This window comes from Pseudophryne corroboree, chromosome 1 (genome assembly GCF_028390025.1).
Source record: "Pseudophryne corroboree isolate aPseCor3 chromosome 1, aPseCor3.hap2, whole genome shotgun sequence".
Taxonomy (NCBI): Eukaryota; Metazoa; Chordata; class Amphibia; order Anura; family Myobatrachidae; genus Pseudophryne; species Pseudophryne corroboree.
The window spans coordinates 894771141-894796987 of NC_086444.1; the positions used below are offsets into that span (position 1 = coordinate 894771141).

Genomic DNA, 25847 nt, shown 5'->3' on the forward strand with positions numbered 1-25847 from the left:
TTTTTTTCCCCCCACAGATATCTATATACACAAGAAAAGAATGTAACGAAGAACAAACTACTTTTTTGTTTTAATTAACTTTCAAACTTTATTTAAAAAAAAACACCTTTTTTTTCTTCAATAAACTTTTAAAAATAGAAGTTTCCTGTGGTTTTTATTAAAATATGAAATGCAAGATGCCTAACCAAGTTGTTTTACATACAGTATACCACTCTTAATTGAATTCCCATCATACAGTAGTACTAATTTATACAGTACAGGAAGTTGGGAATACAAACATTGGAAACCACGTCATGTTTATTTTAAGAAACACTTTATTTACGGACAAAATCATTTGGAACATGTAACATCACACATACTGTATTGTAATAAGAAAGCCAACATCACACATACTGTACGGTACTTTAATCAAAAGGTAACAGCACAAATACAGTAACAATATCAACTTTAACATTTTTATAATTTATTTTTTTGTGGTGGTGGTGCGGGGTAATGGTTTTTGTACTTTATTTTTAGGTTTTGCTTTTTTGAATTATTTTTCGTTTTTGTCTTTTGCTTTTTAACACTGTCGCATACGGACACCAGAATAGAGGACTGACAACAGCAGCCCCTGGATGGAAACGCAGCCCAAGGCCCCAGATGGACACAGCACAATGGACTCGGCTGCTACTGGATAGATACAGCAGCGCCCAAAAAATCAACTGGAATAAAAGGGGCAACTTGTACCAGGCCCTTACATTACCAGGAATGTGGTGAGCCAAGTTCATGCACTCCCCTTTGAGTATCCGAGCTGCTCCAAGTGGATTCAGCACAGTGCATGCAGCCCCAGAAAATGTACAGGTCATACAGGTACATTGACACAATTTTTTAGCTTCAGCTGTGTGAAGCTGATGTGCTGAAGCTAGGAGGTAGGTAATGATCTGGTTTCATCATAGTGGAGCTTCCAAGTCATTTTCCTCTTCGTTCTCAGCGCAGCGTTTATGGTATCCCTTATCTTCCTCTTTTCTGGATCACCAATCCTCACGCGGCCTTCACACCTAGCCATGATGTCATGTACCAGATTTTTGGGCAGCGGAAGTTTGCCCTTGGAACCATCAAAGTTCACACGATTGGCCCACGTCAAGTATTTGTCGTACTGTACATGGTGCTGGAACAGAGAATATGCATATTTCTGAATATGTCCATTTGAAGCTCTGTACAGATGGTCGTCCAGGGAAGTTGAGATGACAGCCAGGGCAATATTGTTCAGAGAGCCTCCGAATGTATTGAGAAGTGGCCTGTGAGCAGGTGTGCTGGTCATCATTGGTGTTCCTGGCAACAGCACACTTGAATCCAGGCCTCTGCGGTCGTCCAGCCCGCTGCGGTCGTCCAGCCCTCTGCGGTACTCCAGCCCGCTGCGGTCGTCCAGGCCTCCTCTGCGGTCGTCCAGGCCTCCTCTGCGGTCGTCCAGGCCTCCTCTGCGGTCGTCCAGGCCTCCTCTGCGGTCGTCCAGGTCTCTTCTGCGGTCCTCCAGGCCTCCTCTGCGGTCGTCCAAGCCGCTGACTGCGTCCAGTCCGCTGCTGTGGTCCAGTCCTCTACGGTCCTCCAGGCCTCCTCTGCGGCCGTCCAGGCCTCCTCTGCGGTCGTCCAGGTCTCTTCTGCGGTCCTCCAGGCCTCCTCTGCGGTCGTCCAAGTCGCTGACTTCGTCCAGTCCGCTGCTGTGGTCCAGGCCTCTGCGGTCGTCCAGGCCTCCTCTGCGGTCGTCCAGGCCTCCTCTGCGGTCGTCCAGGTCTCTTCTGCGGTCGTCCAGGTCTCTTCTGCGGTCCTCCAGGTCTCTTCTGCGGTCCTCCAGGCCTCCTCTGCGGTCGTCCAAGTCGCTGACTTCGTCCAGTCCGCTGCGGTCCTCCAGGTTTCCTCTGCGGTCCTCCAGGCCTCTGTGGTCCTCCAGGCCTCCTCTGCGGTCGTCCAGGCCTCCTCTGCGGTCGTCCAGGCCTCCTCTGCGGTCGTCCAAGCCGCTGACTGCGTCCAGTCCGCTGCTGTGGTCCAGGCCTCTGCGGTCCTCCAGGGCTCCTCTACGGTCGTCCAGGCCTCCTCTGCGGTCCTCCAGGTTTCCTCTGCGGTCCTCCAGGTTTCCTCTGCGGTCCTCCAGGTCTCTTCTGCGGTCCTCCAGGCCTCCTCTGCGGTCGTCCAAGTCGCTGACTTCGTCCAGTCCGCTGCTGTGGTCCAGGCCTCTGCGGTCCTCCAGGGCTCCTCTACGGTCGTCCAGGCCTCCTCTGCGGTCCTCCAGGTTTCCTCTGCGGTCCTCCAGGTCTCTTCTGCGGTCCTCCAGGCCTCCTCTGACTGCGTCCAGTCCGCTGCTGTGGTCCAGGCCTCTGCGGTCCTCCAGGGCTCCTCTACGGTCGTCCAGGCCTCCTCTACGGTCGTCCAGGCCTCCTCTGCGGTCCTCCAGGTTTCCTCTGCGGTCCTCCAGGTCTCTTCTGCGGTCCTCCAGGCCTCCTCTGCGGTCGTCCAAGTCGCTGACTTCGTCCAGTCCGCTGCTGTGGTCCAGGCCTCTGCGGTCCTCCAGGGCTCCTCTACGGTCGTCCAGGCCTCCTCTGCGGTCCTCCAGGTTTCCTCTGCGGTCCTCCAGGTCTCTTCTGCAGTCCTCCAGGCCTCCTCTGCGGTCGTCCAAGCCGCTGACTTCGTCCAGTCCGCTGCTGTGGTCCAGGCCTATGCGGTCCTCCAGGGCTCCTCTACGGTCGTCCAGGCCTCCTCTACGGTCGTCCAGGCCTCCTCTACGGTCGTCCAGGTCTCCTCTGCGGTCGTCCAGGTCTCCTCTGCGGTCGTCCAGGTCTCCTCTGCGGTCCTCCAGGCCTCCTCTGCGGTCGTCCAAGCCGCTGACTTCGTCCAGTCCGCTGCGGTCCTCCAGGCCTCCTCTGCGGTCCTCCAGGCCTCCTCTGCGGTCCTCCAGGCCTCGGTCGTCCAGGCCGCTGACTTGAACCGCTTGGTGGTGTGTTGCAATTATGGTGCGGCAAACTCCAACTTGCCATTCTTCCCTCGTTTGTTCAATGACTTTCTTCATGGCTTCTACCATCTGTTCCTTTATGCCTTCTTTAAGGCCAGCCACATCGGTCTGCAGCTGATTGACCTGTCCACCAACTTCTGACTCCATATTGGTCACCTTACTGAGTAGCTCCTTTAGTAAAACAGGACAGGTACACTGGCAGTCCTGCACTTTGGTGTTCACATCTGTGAAATGCAACCTTCTTCGTGGTGAATGTGTCATGTCTTCTTGTCCAGGGGTGGCTACATGGTCCAAAAAAGAAGCTTCCTGATGCAGCGTGTTTGTCACGTCCTCTAGCACCGGTATTTCCAGATTCATTGGCTGAACACTGTGATCTGCAGGAGATGGAATAATTACATCATTTGCCACACCACATATCAGCTCCAACTTATTATTCTTTGCCTTGGCATTTTTTCGTGGTTTCACCACATTTTCTTTCTGAGCCGCCTTGGCAGTTTTCTTCTTCTTTTGTGGGACTACTGCAGCAAGTTTCTGTGCCACTGATGGGTGGGTTTTGGCACTCCCGTAATATCTGGTAGTCTGCATTCTTTGTCTTTTGTCTAAAAATATAAAAACCCCAATAAGAAAACATGTAAAGCACAGCATGCTAAAAATAGCAAACAACTGTACATTTTCAAATAAAGTGCACAACAGTAAAGTGCAAATACTGTACAGTATTATACTTTTTTCCCTGTGCCTCCCAACATGAACCTCTGCAGGAGGGACAGAATGCTCTGTTACGGACTTCAGTTTAAATATACAGTATGATTACCATCACCTGTGCGAACAACTATACTGTACAGTAGTTACTGTATTTGATAAGATAGGTGTTTCACCACAAGTGATAGCAATCATTCAGTACTACTGCACATAGTACACCGGGATAAGCGAGGTCTATGTACATTACGTTATACCGAGCTGGATCGCTTAGCAACGTGACAAAATGGCCGCCGACCGTGAACTCCCAGCACGTGGAAGCGCTCGGATATGTAGTGAGATACAGTATGGCATACATTTCACAGTCCAGGGGGCAATGCTGAAGGAGCGTCACAATACCCCTAGCTTAATTACACTGGGATAAGCGAGGTCTATGCACATTACGGTATACCGAGCTGGATCGCTTAGCAACGTGACAAAATGGCCGCCGACCGTGAACTCCCAGCACGTGGCAGCGCTCGGATATGTAGTGAGATACAGTATGGCATACATTTCACAGTCCAGGGGGCAATGCTGAAGGAGCGTCACAATACCCCTAGCTTAATTACACCGGGATAAGCGAGGTCTATGCACATTACGGTATACCGAGCTGGATCGCTTAGCAACGTGACAAAATGGCCGCCGACCGTGAACTCCCAGCACGTGGCAGCGCTCGGATATGTAGTGAGATACAGTATGGCATACATTTCACAGTCCAGGGGGCAATGCTGAAGGAGCGTCACAATACCCCTAGCTTAATTACACCGGGATAAGCGAGGTCTATGCACATTACGGTATACCGAGCTGGATCGCTTAGCAACGTGACAAAATGGCCGCCGACCGTGAACTCCCAGCACGTGGCAGCGCTCGGATATGTAGTGAGATACAGTATGGCATACATTTCACAGTCCAGGGGACAATGCTGAAGGAGCGTCACAATACCCCTAGCTTAATTACACCGGGATAAGCGAGGTCTATGCACATTACGGTATACCGAGCTGGATCGCTTAGCAACGTGACAAAATGGCCGCCGACCGTGAACTCCCAGCACGTGGCAGCGCTCGGATATGTAGTGAGATACAGTATGGCATACATTTCACAGTCCAGGGGGCAATGCTGAAGGAGCGTCACAATACCCCTAGCTTAATTACACCGGGATAAGCGAGGTCTATGCACATTACGGTATACCGAGCTGGATCGCTTAGCAACGTGACAAAATGGCCGCCGACCGTGAACTCCCAGCACGTGGCAGCGCTCGGATATGTAGTGAGATACAGTATGGCATACATTTCACAGTCCAGGGGGCAATGCTGAAGGAGCGTCACAATACCCCTAGCTTAATTACACCGGGATAAGCGAGGTCTATGCACATTACGGTATACCGAGCTGGATCGCTTAGCAACGTGACAAAATGGCCGCCGACCGTGAACTCCCAGCACGTGGCAGCGCTCGGATATGTAGTGAGATACAGTATGGCATACATTTCACACTCCAGGGGGCAATGCTGAAGGAGCGTCACAATCCCCTAGCTCAATTACACTGGGATAAGCGAGGTCTATGCACATTACGGTATACCGAGCTGGATCGCTTAGCAACGTGACAAAATGGCCGCCGACCGTGAACTCCCAGCACGTGGCAGCGCTCGGATATGTAGTGAGATACAGTATGGCATACATTTCACAGTCCAGGGGGCAATGCTGAAGGAGCGTCACAATACCCCTAGCTTAATTACACCGGTCGAATTCCGGCAGGAATACGGAAAAAATGGACACGGGATCCCCCATCTTTTTAGAACCAGCACCGGGCTCTGCGCCTGGTCCTGGTGCAAAAAATAAGGGGGACAAAAAAGCGTAGGGGTTCCCCATATTTTTTGAATCAGCACTGGGCTCCACTAGCTGGACAGATAATGCACAGCCGGGGGACACTTTTATACCGGTCCCTGCGGCCATGGAATTAAATACCCAACTAGTCACACCTGGCCGGGGTACCCTGGAGGAGTGGGGGCCCCTTAAATCAAGGGGACCCCCCCTCCAGCCACTCGATTATCTCTATCACCCCTGTGTATTGTAGCTAGGGGATTGTGACGCTCCTTCAGCATTGCCCCGTAGCCTGCAAAATCTGTGCTGTTATTTGCTCCATAGCTGAGTGCCTCCTAGGAGCTAGGAGTCACAGGCGGTAGCCATTTCAATTGAGTCTGCCCTGCTATAGAATTGTATGTGTACATTACCGTACGGTGCATAGAACCTTTACAGTAGAAACTCTCCTGCAGCTTTGGCCTGCTTTACTGTATGTACTGTAAAACTTGTGTTTTGTCAGTTTGCTATGCGACCGAGCCCGGTGTAACGTACTGTAATGTGCATAGACCTCGCTTATCTCTGTGTATTTTGGCTAGGGGATTGTGACGCTCCTTCAGCATCGCCCCGTAGCCTGCACAGCTTATGCCATTTCTCATTCCATACCCAACTGCTGCCTGCCACGAGGTGGGGGTTCAGGAGGTGGGGGTTCATGGGTAGTGGTCGTTTTGACAGTGTGCTATGCGATTGAGTCCGGTGTACCGTAATACTGTATGCAATCCTACAGTAGCTTATCCCTATCTCCCCTGTGTATTTTGGTTAGGGGATTGTGACGCTCCTCTGTCTCCTCATCATCCTAAGTCCCTCCTGGGGATACTGGATCATTTTCCCCAGCATCTAATGGTCGGGACACCCCCGCTTCACTGATTGTCAGGCATGCAGTTTCTGCCACCACTCTACCTGGAGTTGATTCGAGGGAGCACCCTCATTCAGTTTGGGGTTGTCTGCTTGCAGCTCCAATTGCCTTGGAACACCATTAAAACAGCTGGTCCCCTCTGCCTCTGGCTGGTCACCTGCCAATATTGCCGTGGCTCCAGGGTTAGCTATAGCAGCAAATTCAGTGCTCTGATTAATGTCCATACACAGGGAGCTTTCTCCCCCGCCCATGGAAGCCAGCAAGGAAACCCTTTGTAAACTGCACCTGCAGCAGCAGCTGGAGCTCACCACCAAACAACCTGCTCACAGCACACCCAGCTCCTTCTGCAAAGTCTCCGCCCCCAGAGAATTACCTCCAGGTGAGACCCAGGCACATATACTACTGCTTTCTCCCAATGTAACCCAGCTGCATATACTACTGTTCTCTCCTGGTGTAACCCAGGCACATACACTACTGTTCTCTCCTGGTGTAACCCAGGCACATATACTACTGTTCTCTCCCTGTGTAACCCAGGCATGTATACTACTGTTCTCTCCTGATGTAACCCAGGCACATATACTACTGTTCTCTCCTGGTGTAACCCAGGCACATATACTACTGTTCTCTCCTGGTGTAACACAGGCGCGTATACTACTGCTCTCTCCTGGTGTAACCCAGGTGCATATACTACTGCTCTCTCCTGGTGTGCAGACGTATGTGCAGGAGCTCCTGAGCTCCAGAGCCTAGCAGTGCAGCAGAGTGAGAGTGTCCGCCCCCTGCAGGATTCCTGGGCAGGAGTTGCTGCTCTTAGCAGGGGGAGAGTGGAAGTTTCAGCAGGTGGAAGGCCCGGGCCCGGGGCTGCTGCCTTTTGGTCCCAGAGGTATGAAGAAGGGGCAGGCATCCCTCACGCCACCCCCTTCCCCAGCTGTAGGGGTTGGGGGACAGGAAGGGATGGTGAAATCAGCCAGCCAGCCACGGATTACAAGGAGTACCAGCAGTGTTGCCGGAGCCCCTGTGAAGCAGCAGGGATCGGCAGGAAGATTGTGTACCCCTAAGCCTGTGGAAGGCACCTCTGCCAGTAAGATTACTGGTGGGGATGGTACAGTCGCCACAGTGGCTGAGCCTCCAGGCAAGGAAGGGGTTAATGTCAATGTCACAGAAGATATCTCAGATACAGAGGACTCAGACTGTGATGATGATGTTTCAGAGGAAGATTACTGGGTCCATTTAGGCCTAAAGGAATTAATGGCAGAACCTGCTAAACTTAAATCCCGGTATTATGCTCGCAAGAGAAAGTGTAATACAATTGGCAATTTGGAGCGGGTCAGGATCCAGATTGAAATGGATGAAATACAAGCAACCATGTGCAATATAAAGGGCAGAATAACATCTCTGAAGGAATCTGAAGGAAAGAAAAAAAAAGGCAAAAGTTTCCATACCAGCAGGGAAGGAGTTAACTGCAGTGCATAGAAATCAGGTTACACCCTCATCAAAGGAGTTGATTCACCTGGAGAATGAAGAGGGTGTGGAGATGGAGGAATCCCCAGCTATTGATGAGCTCCAGAGTGTGCCTGTCCAGGAAGAGGCTGTGGTTTTTCTGGATACAGCATCATCGGCTGCTATGGAGACGGAAGCAGAGGCGAGGGGAGCAGACGGCGGCTCGGGAATCCCTGGTGGTGCACCAAACAAGGTAAGATCTGTGCAGGTTTTGTCAGGAGGGGATTCCCGGGGGTTACCCGTGGCTTCCAAGGTGCCGGGCAAAGGTAGCAGTAATGAAAATGCTGTTATAGGTGACAGGCCGGTGAGGACCGGAGGGCAGGATCCGGCGTCGGGTCTATGCAGGGCGCAGGGTGGCATGGAGGATGAGCCTGTTAACATTTTGCTTGAATCTGAGGCAGGTCCTAGTGTAATTGTGCAGGCTGTGTCCAAAGAAGTGCAGGGAGGTGTGGGAATGGCAGTGAGGAAAACTGTAATAACTGATGGTCTGGCTCAAGGTCTGCCAGCTCTAGATCCAGAGACTTTGGATGCTGGTAAGAAAGTAGTTGCAGAGTCAATGTATGGGAACATTCCAGCTCCTGCCAGGGTGAAGGAAGCATTGTCGTTAATCAGTGCAGAAGTAAAGAAAAATAATTCTAAAGACATTCCAGAAGGAAAGGATAAAAATGTGGGGGGAAAACTGCAAAGTGAAAATGTAAATTTAGCTCCTCTTGTTTCTTTTTCAGTGACAGAGGGTGGAGGGAGTGCGGGTAAGCCTAACCCTGATGAAATGTCTTATGCACAGAAGGCGGCAGATATGGGGAAAAATTCTGGAAATAAGGATACAAGATTTGGTGGTGGTAGTGGTGGCCAGAGAGTGAGACGGAACCTAGTACAGTTTAGGTGGGTGGGTGATGGAGACCCCCACCTAAGACTGAATTTCTAAGGTTAATTTTTTCTCTTGGGGTTACTTACAGAGATTTATATGCCTGTATTCACCCTATAAAATCTGTTGAGTATGATGTCAGCTTTTATAATAAGGAAACATTGTTTATTTTTTGGAGAAAGTGGTCTGTAAACAAGGACAAGAATGGTTACTGTAAGTATGAGGCGGATTTGATGGAGAAGCAAAATGACATAAAAGTGACCATCCTGGTCCGCAATGAATCTATACCTATGGAAGATATCAGGTTTTGGTTAAGCAGGCAATGTGAATTGCAATCTGACATTAGGAAAACGGACCACACAATGGGAGTGTGGGGAGGTGCTTGGTTGGCCAGTGTACGTCTGTATCCTGGGAAGACCGGTGTGCATCATATTCCATCTGCTGCGTACATAGGTCGAGACCGGGTGCAGATATTTTATACTGGTCAACCAAGGCAGGGCCGAAACTAGGATTCCTGTCACCCGGGGCAAGGCAGTAATTTGGCGCCCCCCACCCCACAAAAAAATGTAAAATAATGAATTTTTTTTTAAAATAAAAACATAAATAAATAAAATAATAAATAAAAAACACAGAAAACCCCACAACTGTACACTTTGCCTTTCAGACATTTTTCAACCATGAACGATGGCCTTTCTGACATAAATGTAGTATCCATCCCTTAAAAATATTGAATGGTTTCTTAAATAACACCATCAAATATCCAAATATGTAGCACTTCAAAAGACCTGCCTGAGTGCCGATATATAAATATATCTATATGTGTATAACATATATATATATATGTGTATAATATATATTATATATATATATATATATTTATACATACATAGAACAGCCAGTCGGGCGGCACTCCAATTACTTCAAATGATTCACATAAAGCATGCCGGTGCTCTCCAATTGAAGAAAGAAACTTATTCCTCAAACATAAAACGTCTGTGCAGGTGGCACTTACGGCGGAGAAACAGGACAAGAGCCAAAAGTTGCTGTCATATACATACAAAAATAGGCATATATATATATATATATATATATATATTTCATATATTTATATATATAAAATACATATATATATATATATATGTATATATATATATTAATGTGGGATACTGGTTTAACATTTTTTTTACCTGTCAGTGAGCCAGTCACAGTGTATATCGTACTCTGCTGCCAGGCATGTTAGCCCCGGCCCCCGTTGCTGATAGCGTGGGGATAGATGCGGCCGCGGCGCCAGAGACTCCCGCCTCCGGCTCCGTCCTCTCTCTAGCCGAGTGCGCGCGTGTGACGTCACATGCACGTGCGACGTCATGACGTCACACGCGCGATGTGCCGCCGTCCGCATCCCGGAAGCCCAGGGAGCCGCGTCTAGTGCTGCTGGCTCCCTACAGCAGGTCAGTTGCTGTCGGGGAGCCAGCGGAAGCTATTGTAACAAAGAACTGGGCTCAATAGCGCCCCCTACAGCCCAGCACCCAGGGCACGTGCCCCCCCTAGTTTAGGCCCTGACCAAAGACATGTTTTAAGTGTGGTGAGGCTGGCCACCTCAGTGGTAACTGTGGGGGTGTGAAATGTTCGATGTGTGGGGAGAGTGGACATACATCTAGAACATGTAATAAGGTGAAATGTAACCTTTGTGGGGAGATGGGACATCCCTACAGTCGTTGCCCCATGGCAAATCATAACAACAGGGGTTGCATGAATTTTGAGGAAGGTAGTAGTTCAGAAATGGGAATTACTACGGGTGGAGTAGTTAAAGTGAACAAAGAGACAGAAATGTCATGGGAAATTGGAAAAATAGTGTCAGAAGGAAGCAAAGTTCAGCCTCAGGCCCAATCACAGCCTCAATCCCAGTCCCAATCCTGGTTTCAGGTGGAAAAAAAAGGTGTAAAAACAACAAAGAGGAAAGTGGAGGAAGAGGTGATTCTTTCAAATAGGTTTGGCGTATTGACAGATGAGGAAGATGAGGGAGAAGTGGTTCTAGAAAAAGGGGAACCAAGACTTAAACCTAGAAGACAGAGAAGAAAGAACAAAGAAAGGAAAGAAGTGTTAGGATCTCCTGCTCTGTGCTGCCACGTCGCCATGGCAACCGGGAGGCAAGTGTTAGCGAAGTAACCTGAGCGCAGCTGATACTCCGGTCCGGTTTTTTACTGTGTAGTGGTTACAGGCTCTGTGCACGGCAGGGAATCCGGCGCTGGTTTTGTGCTCACAGTCTGTGAGGTCTGAGTGGGGCGTGGACAGCACCTGCTATATAAACCATCCTCTCAGGCTAGGCAAATGCTGCTGAATCTTTGTTTGTTAGTCAGTTCCAGAGAGTTAGCTAGTACTGTGTGACTTTGTATTTACTTGTTGCTTACTGCGAATAGGCCTTGGGATTCAGTACTTCATTCTGCCAATCCGGACCTAGCAGTAAGACTGGAGTCAGTTGTTTGACCTGCTGGGGTTCTTTTGCTATTCTGTGAACCAAGCAGGTTTGCGGCTGTACTCTCAGACCTGCTTGCTTAATCCTCCCTCACTGTGCAGGGCGTCCAGGTGTCAGTTTAGTGGCAGTAAGCTGAACCTGTGCCCTGCAAGTGGGGGTTAGGATTGTGGATACTCTCCTTGTGTTTATATTTCTGTCTCTGACCAAGGAGTTTATTCCCACACCCATTGGTAACCCTTTGGGGTTTTTTCTGTTGCTCTTAGCAACATCATTTCAGGTGCTCCACATGTTAAATCACTACACATCGCTTCATTGTCCGCTCTATTCCATCTGAGCATTCCTGACACTAGGGAGACACCCAATTTCTGAGCCTTTGGGCTTCTCCGTTCACTTTGTGTTTATTAGTTATTCCATCACCTCCTGTGTTTGTTATGTTATACTGTCTGTGAGTTCGTTTGCTTCGCTTCCCTCTCTGTTCATACACCGGTATACTCCTGTTAGCACTGGTGTGCGTAACATATTCAGCAGCCCTACTCCTGTTGAAATTTTGTGGGAATATGGAGCATACCCCTCAAAATACTTTGCAACAGGTGGTCGATCAGGTGCAGGTCCTGACTCGACAATTTAATGAGATGTCCATTAAAATGAACACCCCGCAGGCCGCTAGCAGAGCTCCCGCAGCAGCAGCGGCAAGTTCAGGGGTTAAGGAGCCGAAAGTAAATCTCCCGGATCGTTTTTCTGGAGATCGCTCGCAGTTCTATTGTTTCAAGGAGAGCTGTAAGCTATATTTCAGGCTTAGGCCCCAGTCTTCTGGGTCGGAGATTAAGTGGGTGGGCATGGTGATTTCCTTGCTACAAGGAGACCCACAGGTCTGGGCATATGGGTTACAGCCTGACTGTCCGTCACTTAAAAGTGTTGATGCTTTTTTTACGGCACTGGGCATTTTGTATGATGACCCTGACAAGATGGCTTCAGCCGAGGCTCAGATTACGGTTCTTAAGCAAGGGCGACGGCCAGCTGAGGTTTATAGTACGGAGTTTCGGAGGTTGGCTCATGATACCCAGTGGAATGACCCAGCCCTGAGAAACCAGTACCGAAGGGGCCTTTCTGACCAGATAAAGGACCAACTGGTACAATATCCCTCGCCTGATAGCTTAGATCAGCTCATGCAGTTATCCATCCGGGTGGATAGACGGCTGAGAGAGCGTAGGCTTGAAAGGGAGACCGCAGTTTCCTTTTTTCCCAAGGGAACCTCAGACTCTGAGGAATATTCCGAGGAGCCTATGCAGATTAGGGCTACCCGCCTCTCCTCGCGTGAGAAGCCGTGGAGGAGACAGCAGGGTTTGTGTTTGTACTGTGGGAATAAAGGTCATGTTGTAGTATCATGCCCAGAAAAACCGGAAAACTTCAGGGCCTGAGGGTAATGGGAAATATCCTGTCAGGCCAGAAGTCAGAATTTCCTAAAAAGACTTTTCTCATTCCGGTGACTTTGGAGATCCTCGGTCAAACTGTCAAGACTGAGGCCTTTGTTGACAGTGGGGCCGATGGGGTTTTCATGGACCGTCAATTCGCCCTGGAACACTCTGTTCCCTCCTTTGGCATCAGAGATTGAGATCTGTGGGTTAAACGGGGGAACCATTGTCCCAGGGTAAAATTACCTCCTGCACCAGCCAAATTCCTTTGTTTATTGGAGCCACACACTCTGAAAAATTGTCTTTTTATGTGACTGTCTGTTCTTTTGCCCCATTGGTTTTGGGGTTACCCTGGTTAAGGGCCCATAACCCTCAATTTGACTGGGTCTCTGGGGAGATTCTTAGTTGGGGTATTGATTGTTTCAGGAGTTGTTTGAGCCTTCCAGTCAGTCTCTCGCAGCTAAGTTTGCCAGGATTGCCAGGATGTTATGCAGATTTTGCGGATGTGTTCTCCAAAAAAGTTGCGGAGTTACTACCTCCCCATCGCCCCTATGACTGTGCCATTGATTTGTTGCCGGATGCTAAGCTTCCCAAGAGCAGGTTGTACTCCCTGTCACGTCCTGAGACTCAGGCTATGGCGGAGTACATTCAGGAGAACTTGGCTAAGGGATTTATCAGACCCTCACAGTCCCCAGTTTGGTCGGGGTTCTTTTTCGTGGGTAAAAAGGACGGTTCGTTGCGACCCTGCATCGACTTCAGGGAGTTGAACCGTATCACGATTAAAAACTCGTACCCACTGCCTCTCATTTCGGTTTTGTTTGACCAGCTTCGTACTGCCACCATTTTTTCTAAGATTGACCTACGCGGTGCTTACAATCTAATCCGAATAAGAGAGGGGGATGAATGGAAGACTGCCTTTAATACCCACTCAGGGCATTATGAAAATTTGGTGATGCCTTTTGGGCTCTCTAGTGCCCCGGCAGTCTTCCAGGAATTCATGAACGATGTGCTCAGGGAATATTTGGATAGATTCTTAGTTGTTTATCTAGATGACATCCTAATCTTCTCTCATTCCCTGGAGGAACATCGGAAGCATGTACGCTTAGTCCTCCAGAAACTCAGAGACCACCAGCTTGGGGCGAAGCTGGAGAAGTGCGAGTTTGAAGTCCAGCAAATCGCATTTCTAGGGTATATTATCTCCTCAGAAGGTTTCCAAATGGAGGGTTCCAAGGTACAGGCAGTCCTGGATTGGGTGCAGCCCACTAGTTTGAAGGCGCTTCAGCGTTTTCTGGGCTTTGCAAATTTTTATAGACGGTTTATCGCTGGATTTTCATCTATAGTGGCCCCCTTGGTGGCACTCACTAAGAAAGGGGCGGATGTTGCTCACTGGTCTTGTGAGGCCAAAGCGGCCTTTGACCGTCTCAAAAGGGCATTTGTCTCGGCCAAGGTGCTGCGACACCCAGATCCAGAGCGTCCTTTTGTGGTAGAAGTGGATGCCTCTGAGATAGGTATTGGGGCAGTGCTCTCTCAGATGGGGTGTCTGATAATCGCCTTCATCCCTGTGCTTACTTTTCTCGTAAATTTTCGTCTGCCGAGATGAATTATGATGTGGGTAACCGGGAATTGTTGGCTATAAAGGATGCACTCGGGGAGTGGAGACACTGGCTTGAGGGGGCTAAGTTTGTGGTCTCAATTCTCACCGACCATAAGAATCTGGCATATTTAGAGTCAGCGAAGCGGCTCAATGCCAGGCAGGCACGATGGGCTTTGTTTTTTGCTCGCTTTCATTTTTTGATAACATATCGCCCTGGGTCAAAAAACATCAAGGCTGATGTGCTCTCGCTGAGTTTTGCTCCAGTTCAAGAGACCACCGAGGAGCCATTGCCCATTGTGTCCCCATCATGTATTAAAGTGGGCATTACCCAGGACCTCTTGTCATTAGTCCTTAGAGCACAGGAGCAGGCTCCTCCAGACCTTCCGGTAGGTCTCTTGTTTGTGCCTCCTAGGTTAAGACAGCGAGTGTTCATGGAATTCCATGCCAAGAGGTCGGCAGGGCATCCGGGTATTGCCAGAACTCGGGAGTTGCTGTCTAGGGCGGTGTGGTGGCCCTCGGTGGCTAGGGATGTGGATCAGTGGGTTCGGGCATGTGACGTTTGTGCCCGAAATAAAACTCCTAGAGGGGTTCCTGTCGGCCCATTACATCCACTCTCTATTCCGTCTAAGCCATGGACCCACATTTCCATGGATTTTGTGGTGGACTTGCCCAAATCCTCGGGGATGACAGCCATTTGGGTTGTCGTTGACAGGTTTTCGAAGATGGCGCATTTCGTTCCACTGGTTGGGTTGCCATCGGCCAGATGCCTGTCTAAGTTATTTATGCAGCATGTTGTGTGCCTCCACGGGTTGCCACTTGATGTGGTCTCTGACCGTGGATCCCAGTTTGTGGCCAAATTCTGGAGGGCATTTTGTTCTGATCTCCAGATTTCTGTGAGCTTGTCATCAGGCTACCATCCACAGTCTAATGGGCAGACTGAGAGGGTGAACCAGTCCTTGGAGCAGTTCCTCAGGTGTTATGTCTCCAAGTGTCATACTGACTGGGTTGCTCATCTTTCCATGGCGGAGTTTGCCTATAACAACGCGGCTCACTCTGCTACAGGGATCTCTCCCTTCTTTTGTGTGTATGGGCATCATCCTAAGGCCAATTCTTTTGACCCCCTGGATTCCACGCCTGGTGGTTCCTCTGTTGTTTCGGTCCTTAGGGGTATTTGGAGGAAAGTGAAGAAAGCCCTTGTGTCTGTGTCATTAGTGACCAAAAGGGTTTTTGATAAGCGGAGAAGACCCTGCAGCTTCAAATTAGGAGACTTCGTCTGGTTGTCCACCAAGAATTTGAAGTTGAGACAGCCATCTCATAAGTTTAGCCCCCGGTTCATCGGCCCTTATAAGATCACCAGGGTTATCAATCCGGTGGCATTTCAGTTAGATCTGCCCCGTTCATTGGGTATCAATAGAACATTTCATTGTTCCCTTTTAAAACTGGCGGTTAGTAATCCTTCTTCCAGTGGAAGACCTTCTCCTCTTCTGATGCGGGGTCAGAGGGAGTTTGTGGTTGAAAGGGTTCTTGACTCCAAGATGGTTCGGGGTCGGCTGTCATTTTTGGTGCACTGGAAGGGGTATGGCCCGGAGGAGCGGTCGTGGGTGCGCAGTTGTGATCTTCATGCCCCCAGACTGATACGCTCTTTCTTCTCGCAGTTCCCGATAAACCCGGTGGTAGGGGTTCTTTGACCCCTCGTCAGAGGGGGGGTACTGTTAGGATCTCCTGCTCTGTGCTGCCACGTCGCCATGGCAACCGGGAGGCAAGTGTTAGCGAAGTAACCTGAGCGCAGCTGATACTCCGGTCCGGGTTTTTAATGTGTAGTGGTTACAGGCTCTGTGCACGGCAGGGAATCCGGCGCTGGTTTTGTGCTCACAGTCTGTGAGGTCTGAGTGGGGCGTGGACAGCACCTGCTATATAAACCATCCTCTCAGGCTAGGCAAATGCTGCTGAATCTTTGTTTGTTAGTCAGTTCCAGAGAGTTAGCTAGTACTGTGTGACTTTGTATTTACTTGTTGCTTACTGCGAATAGGCCTTGGGATTCGGTACTTCATTCTGCCAATCCGGACCTAGCAGTAAGACTGGAGTCAGTTGTTTGACCTGCTGGGGTTCTTTTGCTATTCTGTGAACCCAGCAGGTTTGCGGCTGTACTCTCAGACCTGCTTGCTTAATCCTCCCTCACTGTGGAGGGCGTCCAGGTGTCAGTTTAGTGGCAGTAAACTGAACCTGTGCCCTGCAAGTGGGGGTTAGGATTGTGGATACTCTCCTTGTGTCTATATTTCTATCTCTGACCAAGGAGTTTATTCCCACACCCATTGGTAACCCTTTGGGGTTTTTTCTGTTGCTCTTAGTAACATCATTTCAGGTGCTCCAAATGTTAAATCACTACACATCGCTTCATTGTCCGCTCTATTCCATCTGAGCATTCCTGACACTAGGGAGACACCCAATTCCTGAGCCTTTGGGCTTCTCCGTTCACTTTGTGTTTATTAGTTATTCCATCACCTCCTGTGTTTGTTATGTTATACTGTCTGTGAGTTCGTTTGCTTCGCTTCCCTCTCTGTTCATACACCGGTATACTCCTGTTAGCACTGGTGTGCGTAACAAGAAGTAATTAAGATTGTAGGGAAGAGAAGGAGGGAGGAGGGAGAAGGGAATGCAGACAGTGAAATAGAGGATGTTGCAGCAGAAAGTTTAGAGTGGGATCCAATAGGGATTGAATTGGAGCAAAGAAAAGAGGAGGAGAAGTTTTGGAAGCCACTGTTTGAGGATGAGGAGGTAGGTTTGGAGGTGGTTGCTGCTGAGGAGGAAGTGATGGTGATAGGGAAAGAGGCAGAGAGTGAATCTGAGAGTCAGAGCAATCAAAATAATGTGTCTGGCCCTGGGTCACTGGATGCAAGGGAACCTCCTGACCCTGGTCCTAAAGAGGCTGGTGCGGGTGTGGATGTGGTTGTGATTGAGGAAGTGAATGGGGTGGCATGTATGGATTGTGGTGTTGGTGGTGGGGGTGGTGGTGATAACTAGAGTAATGTATGTGCATAGTCCATTTCAACAATCTGGAACCATGGATCCCCATCCTATTCGATGTGCCACAATGAATGTGGCTTCCGTGTTATCCGTACGTGCTCGGTATCTGGCTTTTGAGTTTTTTGACAACCAGAACGTGGACATCTTGTTCTTACAAGAGACCCGGATCAACAGATTAGCAGCCCTTCACAAAGCTAAAAGTGAGTGGAGGCGCGGGCCCTCTTTTTGGTCTCTTGCTGCTGAGCCGTATGGTGGTGTGGCGGTACTTTTTGCCGACATGGTAACCGTGCGCAAGGTTGTTGAGTTACAAGTGGGAAGGTGTATGATTTTGTATGTCACTTTAAGAGGACATAACCTTAGTCTTATCAATATCTATGGCCCCCAGTTTTGCTGGTATAGGAAATGTCTTTTTGAAATGGTTAAACCCTTTCTTTTCACGGCCCAGCAAGTCATCTTTGGGGGCGATTTCAACGCCATAATTAGGCCAAAAGACAGGGGAGGCTCCAGAGGACTGAGGCTGGGCTATGATGAGAATTTTTTAGTTAGTATGGCTAGTCAGGCAGGTATGGTTGATGTACACGTTAAACATCAACCAGACCTCACGGGGTACACTTACTTTTGTAGTCAGCGAAGATCTAGAATAGTACTGACAAGGGGAGAGAAAGAAAGCTCTTGTGTGGGCGCACTCTTATAGAAAGAAGAATTATTCTTCATTTATGGGAGAAAAGTATTAAAATGTATGTTTATTAATCAAAATTAAAAAATTACCCCTCTACGATCCAAAGAAAGGTATAGACATAAGAAAGACGTGAAAAAAATGTAAAAATGTTCTGGTCTGTTAATCACACAAGAAGGATTAGAAAGGCTGCAGACACCTGATAGTCTGACACCCGTTTCTCCTGACCAGTACAGATATTCTGTATTAATGAGACCAACCAAGGAGGTCAATATTGTGTCTTAGAAAACCACTTAAATCGGTTTAATACTAAGCAATTTATTATTCACCTGTTGTTCCATATTGCACGAAATTGGAGATATCTATATTGGCATGACCTGAGCGCAGTGAAAGTAAGGAGAAGTTTAGAAAGAACAAACAGTGGTGATACTGCTGTTGGTGTCCACCCTTCAGAGGAAGGGGAATAGTCCCTACTCTACAACACCAGGTATTCCCAGGGAGTCTCCTCTCAAGGTACTAACTCGCCCGATGCTGTTTAGCTTCCAAGATCGGACGAGATCGGGCATTCGCAATGTGGTATGATAGTAGAGAGGCTATCTACCAATGAGAGTGCACCTATATAGGAATGGTAGAGTAGGGAGATTTAGAAAGATGAAGCCATCTAATGTGTAGATCTGCTTTCCACGTTAGGCGGGGTGAAACAATTGCCACTCAGTGGCAAAGTACACCCTGGATTGTGGATGAGAGTCTACGGAAAATAGTAAGCAGTGAAAAGGAGAAAAAGATGTTCAAAAGATTTAACACTATTAGAATTTGGCTAGTGGTTACTATCCCTAGGGAGAAACCACGTCACAAAATATGGAGCATCAGGTAAATTTGTAAATATAAATCACATATATATTTCTTTTGTGCAAAGCAAAAAATCATTACTTTGAGTACGAGATGAAAACAACCTATAAAGTGTAACCCACTGCTTGCATAAAGAATGGAGCAATGTGCGAAAAATAGGTATAACCGGCAATCTATAGGATTATTAGGCTATAATGTGCACAGGAAATCCCAACTGCATGGTGTTCAGTATTGATTGGTGTGCCAAATGAGCTAAGCACATATAGCAGTGGTACTAGCCTGCAATCTATAGGATTATTAGACTGTAATATTCACAGAAAATCCCAACTGCATGATGTGCAGTATTAAATAGTGTACCAAATGCAATGAGCACATATAGCAGTGGTACTAGCCTGCGATCTGTAGGATTATAATGCTGTAATATGCACAGAAAGTCCCAACAGCATAGTGTGCAGCGTTGATAGGTGTGCCCAATGCGATAAGCACCTATAGAAGTGGGAATTCAAACCTTAATTACAGATAGAAAAATAATACTCAAAGTGTCAGGTTCAGGAGACAGGTGGTAATAAACGATCCTCCAAGGACAGGTCCCATGCTGTAGTCCGTGGAAAACGCGTTTCGCCCGTTGGGCTAGTTTACTTTCGGGATCTCATAGTCAATACTGCGTGTGGGGTTTAAAAACCCTGCTAGTGTTAGATAACAGCCAATAGGAAGTTCGTACCCAATTGGCCATGGGGGTGGAGGTATTGGGAGTTCCCATTGAGGCACAGGAGGCCAATGAGAAACGGGTGTGTGGCGCATCCCAGCCAATCGGAGCGTGGGTGCGCTGGATGACGTGGTATGTGGGCGGACTAGAAGCCAGGAAAGGGGAGGCTCACGGGCATACGTAAGGAAGGAGCCCATGTGATCAGGGCAATAGGAGAGGCCTGGTCACAGGGAAGGTGGTGGTGCCATATTGAATATGGGATTGCCAGGAGTGCGTCCTGTTGTAGAACATACAATGGTGCGAATGAGGTATAAAATAATCTTATAGAGTACCCGGGTATTGCTGTTAAGGACTTGGAATTGCTGAAAATAAAAAACTAAACTTGCCACACTCAAATACGGGCTAAAGGTTTGGGAAAGTCCATGGGCGCTTGAGGCCAATGGGAACGTGATTTTAACGTGCCTTGGCCAATCGGGATATAGATGCCTCTGGACCAATTAGCCTGTGGGAAGTGAATGTGCTCCTGTGGTGTATGGATGATACCGAGCTCAATACAGTACAGGAAATACGGTCACTAAACGGAATGCCGTGGCGCCATGTTGTAAAAGGGCACAGCTGCCAGGAGTAGAAGAAAAAAATGTGTAAATACTGTGCAAAAAAATTATAAAAGAATTATATTGAGTTTATTAATTAGATGAGTACTTTTGGTTGAACAATATTACTATGCATGAGGGTATGGTTGTGTCCGGACTGGATATGGGATCCCAGTGATGCGTGAATTATACCACACCCTGGGATAAGATAATTCTATATTGGTGGCCGTTGCGACAAGGTAAGAGAAGAAAACAAAATAAAATGAAATAAATATAAAGGGATGTTCTACACATTAGGGGGGAGGGGAGTGAGGGAAGGAATAAGAATGAAACGAGAAATATGGGGAGCAATGGAATGGCCGTTGCGACAAAGTAAGGGAGGAAAACAAAATGAAATAAATAAGATATAATGGGATGTTCTGCACATTAGGGGGGAGGGGAGTGAGGGAAGGAATAAGAGTAAAACGAGAAATAGGGGGAGCAAAAAAAGAAAATCCAATCAATATTGGATTTTCTTCATCCTACCGTATTTTTGATACATTCTACATTAGGGGATTTGGGCTCTCACTTTAGCCCGCATCCCCATGGCCTATTTAACTTAATATTTCTGACGATACCTGTCACTTTTTCTTATTATTTCATCCCGACTACAACCCCATATCATCCTATAAAATCAGCATTGTTTTATGCTTAAATTGTCTATTACCACACTTCTCCCCACTTCCCCAGACCGCCACTACATTTCATTGCTCCCCCTATTTCTCGTTTTACTCTTATTCCTTCCCTCACTCCCCTCCCCCCTAATGTGCAGAACATCCCATTATATCTTATTAATTTCATTTTGTTTTCCTCCCTTACTTTGTCGCAACGGCCATTCCATTGCTCCCCATATTTCTCGTTTCATTCTTATTCCTTCCCTCACTCCCCTCCCCCCTAATGTGTAGAACATCCCTTTATATTTATTTCATTTTATTTTGTTTTCTTCCCTTACCTTGTCGCAACGGCCACCAATATAGAATTATCTTATCCCAGGGTGCGGTATAATTCACGCATCACTGGGATCCCATATCCAGTCCGGACACAACCATACCCTCATGCATAGTAATATTGTTCAACCAAAAGTACTCTTCTAATTAATAAACTCAATATAATTCTTTTATAATTTTTTTGCACAGTATTTACACATTTTTTTCTTCTACTCCTGGCAGTTGTGCCCTTTTACAACATGGCGCCACGGCATTCCGTTTAGTGACCGTATTTCCTGCACTGTATTGAGCTCGGTATCATCCATACACCACAGGAGCACATTCACTTCCCACAGGCTAATTGGTCCAGAGGCATCTACATCCCGATTGGCCAAGGCATGTTAAAATCACGTTCCCATTGGCCTCAAGCGCCCATGGACTTTCCCAAACCTTTAGCCCGTATTTGAGTGTGGCAAGTTTAGTTTTTTATTTTCAGCAATTCCAAGTCCTTAACAGCAATACCCGGGTACTCTATAAGATTATTTTATACCTCATTCGCACTATTGTATGTTCTACAACAGGACGCACTCCTGGCAATCCCATATTCAATATGGCACCACCACCTTCCCTGTGACCAGGCCTCTCCTATTGCCCTGATCACATGGGCTCCTTCCTTACGTATGCCCGTGAGCCTCCCCTTTCCTGGCTTCTAGTCCGCCCACATACCACGTCATCCAGCGCACCCACGCTCTGATTGGCTGGGATGCGCCACACACCCATTTCTCATTGGCCTCCTGCGCCTCAATGGGAACTCCCAATACCTCCACCCCCATGACCAATTGGGTACGAACATCCTATTTGCTGTTATCTAACACTAGCAGGGTTTTTAAACCCCACACGCAGTATCGACTATGAGATCCCGGAAGTGAACAAGCCCAACGGGCGAAATGCGTTTTCCATGGACTACAGCATGGGACCTGTCCTTGGAGGATCGTTTATTACCACCTGTCTCCTGAACCTGACACTTTGAGTATTATTTTTCTATCTGTAATTAAGGTTTGAATTCCCACTTCTATAGGTGCTTATCGCATTGGGCACACCTATCAACGCTGCACACTATGCAGTTGGGACTTTCTGTGCATATTACAGCATTATAATCCTACAGATCGCAGGCTAGTACCACTGCTATACGTGCTCATTGCATTTGGTACACTATTTAATACTGCACATCATGCAGTTGGGATTTTCTGTGCATATTACAGTCTAATAATCCTATAGATTGCAGGCTAGTACCACTGCTATATGTGCTTATCTCATTTGGCACACCAATCAATACTGCACACCATGCAGTTGGGATTTCCTGTGCACATTATGGCCTAATAATCCTACTGAGTGGCAATTGTTTCACCCCGCCTAACGTGGAAAGCAGATCTACACATTAGATGGCTTCATCTTTCTAAATCTCCCTACTCTACCATTCCTATATAGGTGCACTCTCATTGGTAGATAGCCTCTCTACTATCATACCACACTGCGAATTCCCGATCTCGTCCGATCTTGGAAGCTAAACAGCATCGGGCCGGGTTAGTACCTTGAGAGGAAACTCCCTGGGAATACCTGGTGTTGTAGAGTAGGGACTATTCCCCTTCCTCTGAAGGGTGGACACCAACAGCAGTATCACCACTGTTTGTTCTTTCTAAACTTCTGCTTACTTTCACTGCGCTCAGGTCATGCCAATATAGATATCTCCAATTTCGTGCAATATGGAACAACAGGTGAATAATAAATTGCTTAGTATTAACCCGATTTAAGTGGTTTTCTAAGACACAATATTGACCTCCTTGGTTGGTCTCATTAATACAGAATATCTGTACTGGTCAGGAGAAACTGGTGTCAGACTATCAGGTGTCTGCAGCCTTTCTAATCCTTCTTGTGTGATTAACAGACCAGAACATTTTTTTATTTTTTCACGTCTTTCTTATGTCTATACCTTTCTTTGGATCGTAGAGGGGTAATTTTTTAATTTTGATTAATAAACATACATTTTAATACTTTTCTCCCATAACTGAAGAATAATTCTTCTTTCTATAAGAGTGCGCCCACACAAGAGCTTTCTCTCTCTCCCCTTGTCAGTACTTGTACTCTCTAGCTCTGGGCGCACCACCAATAGGGACTACAATTGAAAGGCTTAAATTTCCTTTCCAGTAATTATAATTGTCCATTTTTGGTTCCTTACAATTTGCTGCAATTTATCACATACCAGTGCCCGGTCGCTCTCTTTATTTGATAGCAGATCTAGAATAGACAGGTTTTTTGTTAAGGAGTCCTCAAGCACTTTACCTTCAGAGGTAAAGTTTGTAGAGTTCTCCGATCACGGGTACTTAAGTTTTGTTTTTGAATGCCTCGCAATCCTTCCAGAAAGGAAGGGGTTTGTGGCGTCTGAATGCTGAGCTTCTCAAGGAAGAGGAAGTGAGACAGTCTTTCAGGGAGTTTTTTCAGGCGCAGGAGTCACTGTTGGAGGCTGGTTGGAGTAGATCGGAGTGGTGGGAGGAAGTAAAAAAGAGAGCCCAAAGTCTTTTCAGGAGGCTAGTAGTCAAAAGAAACTTGGTTAAAAAAAAATACCTACTATACTCTAAGAAGGAGATTAGATTTCCTGATCTCTGAACAGGGGGATAGTGGGGAAATCTCCCGGGTGAAATCACAAATGAGAGAACATCAGTATAGCCGTCTTTCTTCTTTGATTTTGGAGAGGGATTATGGAAAGTACCACTCCCCGGATCCCTACCAGAGTTGTAGAAGGGGGATTGATGTTAAAGAGATAAGAGGGCTTGTTGATGGAGAGGGTGTGCTTCAGAAGGGTGAGGAAGGCATCCTAAAAGTCATCAGGTCCTATTACGCTGAACTCTTGTCTGCGAAGGCACTTGACAGAGAAACGATGGAGGCATTTCTGAGGGAGACACCTGGTCTTGTGGAGCCAGATGCTTCTTTTGACTGTTTGAACAGCGAAATAGGTATGAAGGAGGTCAGAGAGGCAATTGGCGGGTTAACTCCCAAAAAATCTCCAGGACCAGATGGTTTAACAGCTGAATTCTATAAAGAATTCTCAGATATCCTGGCTCCTCGTCTTACGGAAGTATATAATACTAGCCTGGGTGAGGGTGAACTCCCTCCTTCCATGAGACAGTCAGCTCTTATTTTGCTGTCCAAAGGTAAGGACCCGGTCCATATTGAAAACTGGCGCCCCATCGCTCTTCTCAATATGGACAGAAAGATTCTGGCAAAAATCTTTTTCAACAGGCTAAGGGAATTTTCAGAGCTTGTACTTTCGCCTTCCCAGCACTGTACTTAAAGGGCCGCAGTACCTTTACTGCTGTCCTTGGTGTCCGGGAGGCTCTTGAAAGGTGCAGGGCTGGAAAGTTGAATAAGTTTCTGCTGGCATTGGATCAGTCTAAGGCTTTTGATCGGGTCAATCATGAGTACCTGTGGGCCTTACTTGAAAGGTATGGTTTCCCTATAAGGGCGGTAAATTGGTTGAAAGTTTTGTATAAAAAGGCCGAGAGCTTCCCACTTGTGAATGGTTGGGTAGGGCCTGCATTTCCGGTAGACTCTGGTGTTCGTCAGGGGTGTCCCCTGAGCCCTCTTTTGTACGTGTTTGCAATCGATACTTTTATAAGAAGGGTTGAGGGCGGCATGTTGGAAAGGGTGCAGCTGAACCCAGAGTTTCCTTTGAGTGTAGTAGCCTATGCTGATGATGTCACAGTAGTCCTGTCATCGGTGGCAGAGGCACGTGATGTAGACCAACTGATCATGGAATATTCAAGTGCTTCGGGTTCCATAATCAATCAGGACAAGTGTGAAGCTTTCTGGATGGGGGAGGAAGGCAACGAGTTTGATCTTCCGGACAGCCTCCCCAGGGCCAGTCAATGTATAAAAATCTTGGGCATCAAATTTGATCATGGTGACTATGCAAGTACAAATTGGGTCGGGAAACTGGATGGTGCAACCCGTAAAGTAAAGAGCTGGATAGGATGGAAGTTCTCTCTGAGGGAAAGGGTTGACCTGTGTAAAACTTACCTGATCCCAATTTTTTGCCGCAATCTTTGTGGACTAGAATGAATTCCTTGTTTTTTCTACTTTTGTGGGGGAACAAGATGTATATTGTGAAAAGAGGTATCACTTACAGACCGAGGGCAGAAGGGGGCTTGGATATGGTAAACCCCGTAGTCTTCTTTGTAACAACTTTTTTAAAGCTAAATGTCGGTGGTCTCTGCTTAGAGACGCCCCCTCGGTGGGTAAATGGCTTTAGGGAATGTGTGTCTCCCTTTATTAGAGTATGGTTACAGGATGGCAGACTGAGAATTTTTCGGGCTCAGAGAGGCTACCTCCCGATCTATGTGATCCAGTGTCTGAAAGTGATTAGGCGATGGGGCCTGCAGGTGGGTGATATAAGAGATCTCTCGAGAAAGGAGTTGGGGAAGAGGGTCTCGTGTTCCCACTTTTATGTTCCATTGGCCCTGAAAGACTGCCCAGGTAATGTTCTCACAGAAGGATTGAATCTGGTAAATTCCCAGAGGGTGCCTCTGAAGTTTAGGGATATTGCCTGGTTCTCTTTTCAAGGGAAGCTTTATGTTAGGGTAAACATCAAATTTAGAAGTGCCGATGAACGTGTTTGCCCACGGGAGGAATGTCAAGGGGAGGAGGAGACCATGGACCACTTCTTCTGTAGATGTCCCTTTAACATAAAGGTTTACAAAACAGTGTCGGGT

The 25847-nt window shown here is 47.6% G+C and overlaps 2 pseudogenes; one reads left to right on the forward strand and one right to left on the reverse strand.

Moving 5' to 3' along the window:
• Positions 1-18440: 18440 nt before the first annotated feature.
• Positions 18441-18558, reverse strand: LOC134952858 (5S ribosomal RNA; annotated as a pseudogene).
• Positions 18559-22594: 4036 nt separating this feature from the next.
• LOC134938504 (5S ribosomal RNA) lies at positions 22595-22713 on the forward strand (annotated as a pseudogene).
• Positions 22714-25847: the final 3134 nt, after the last annotated feature.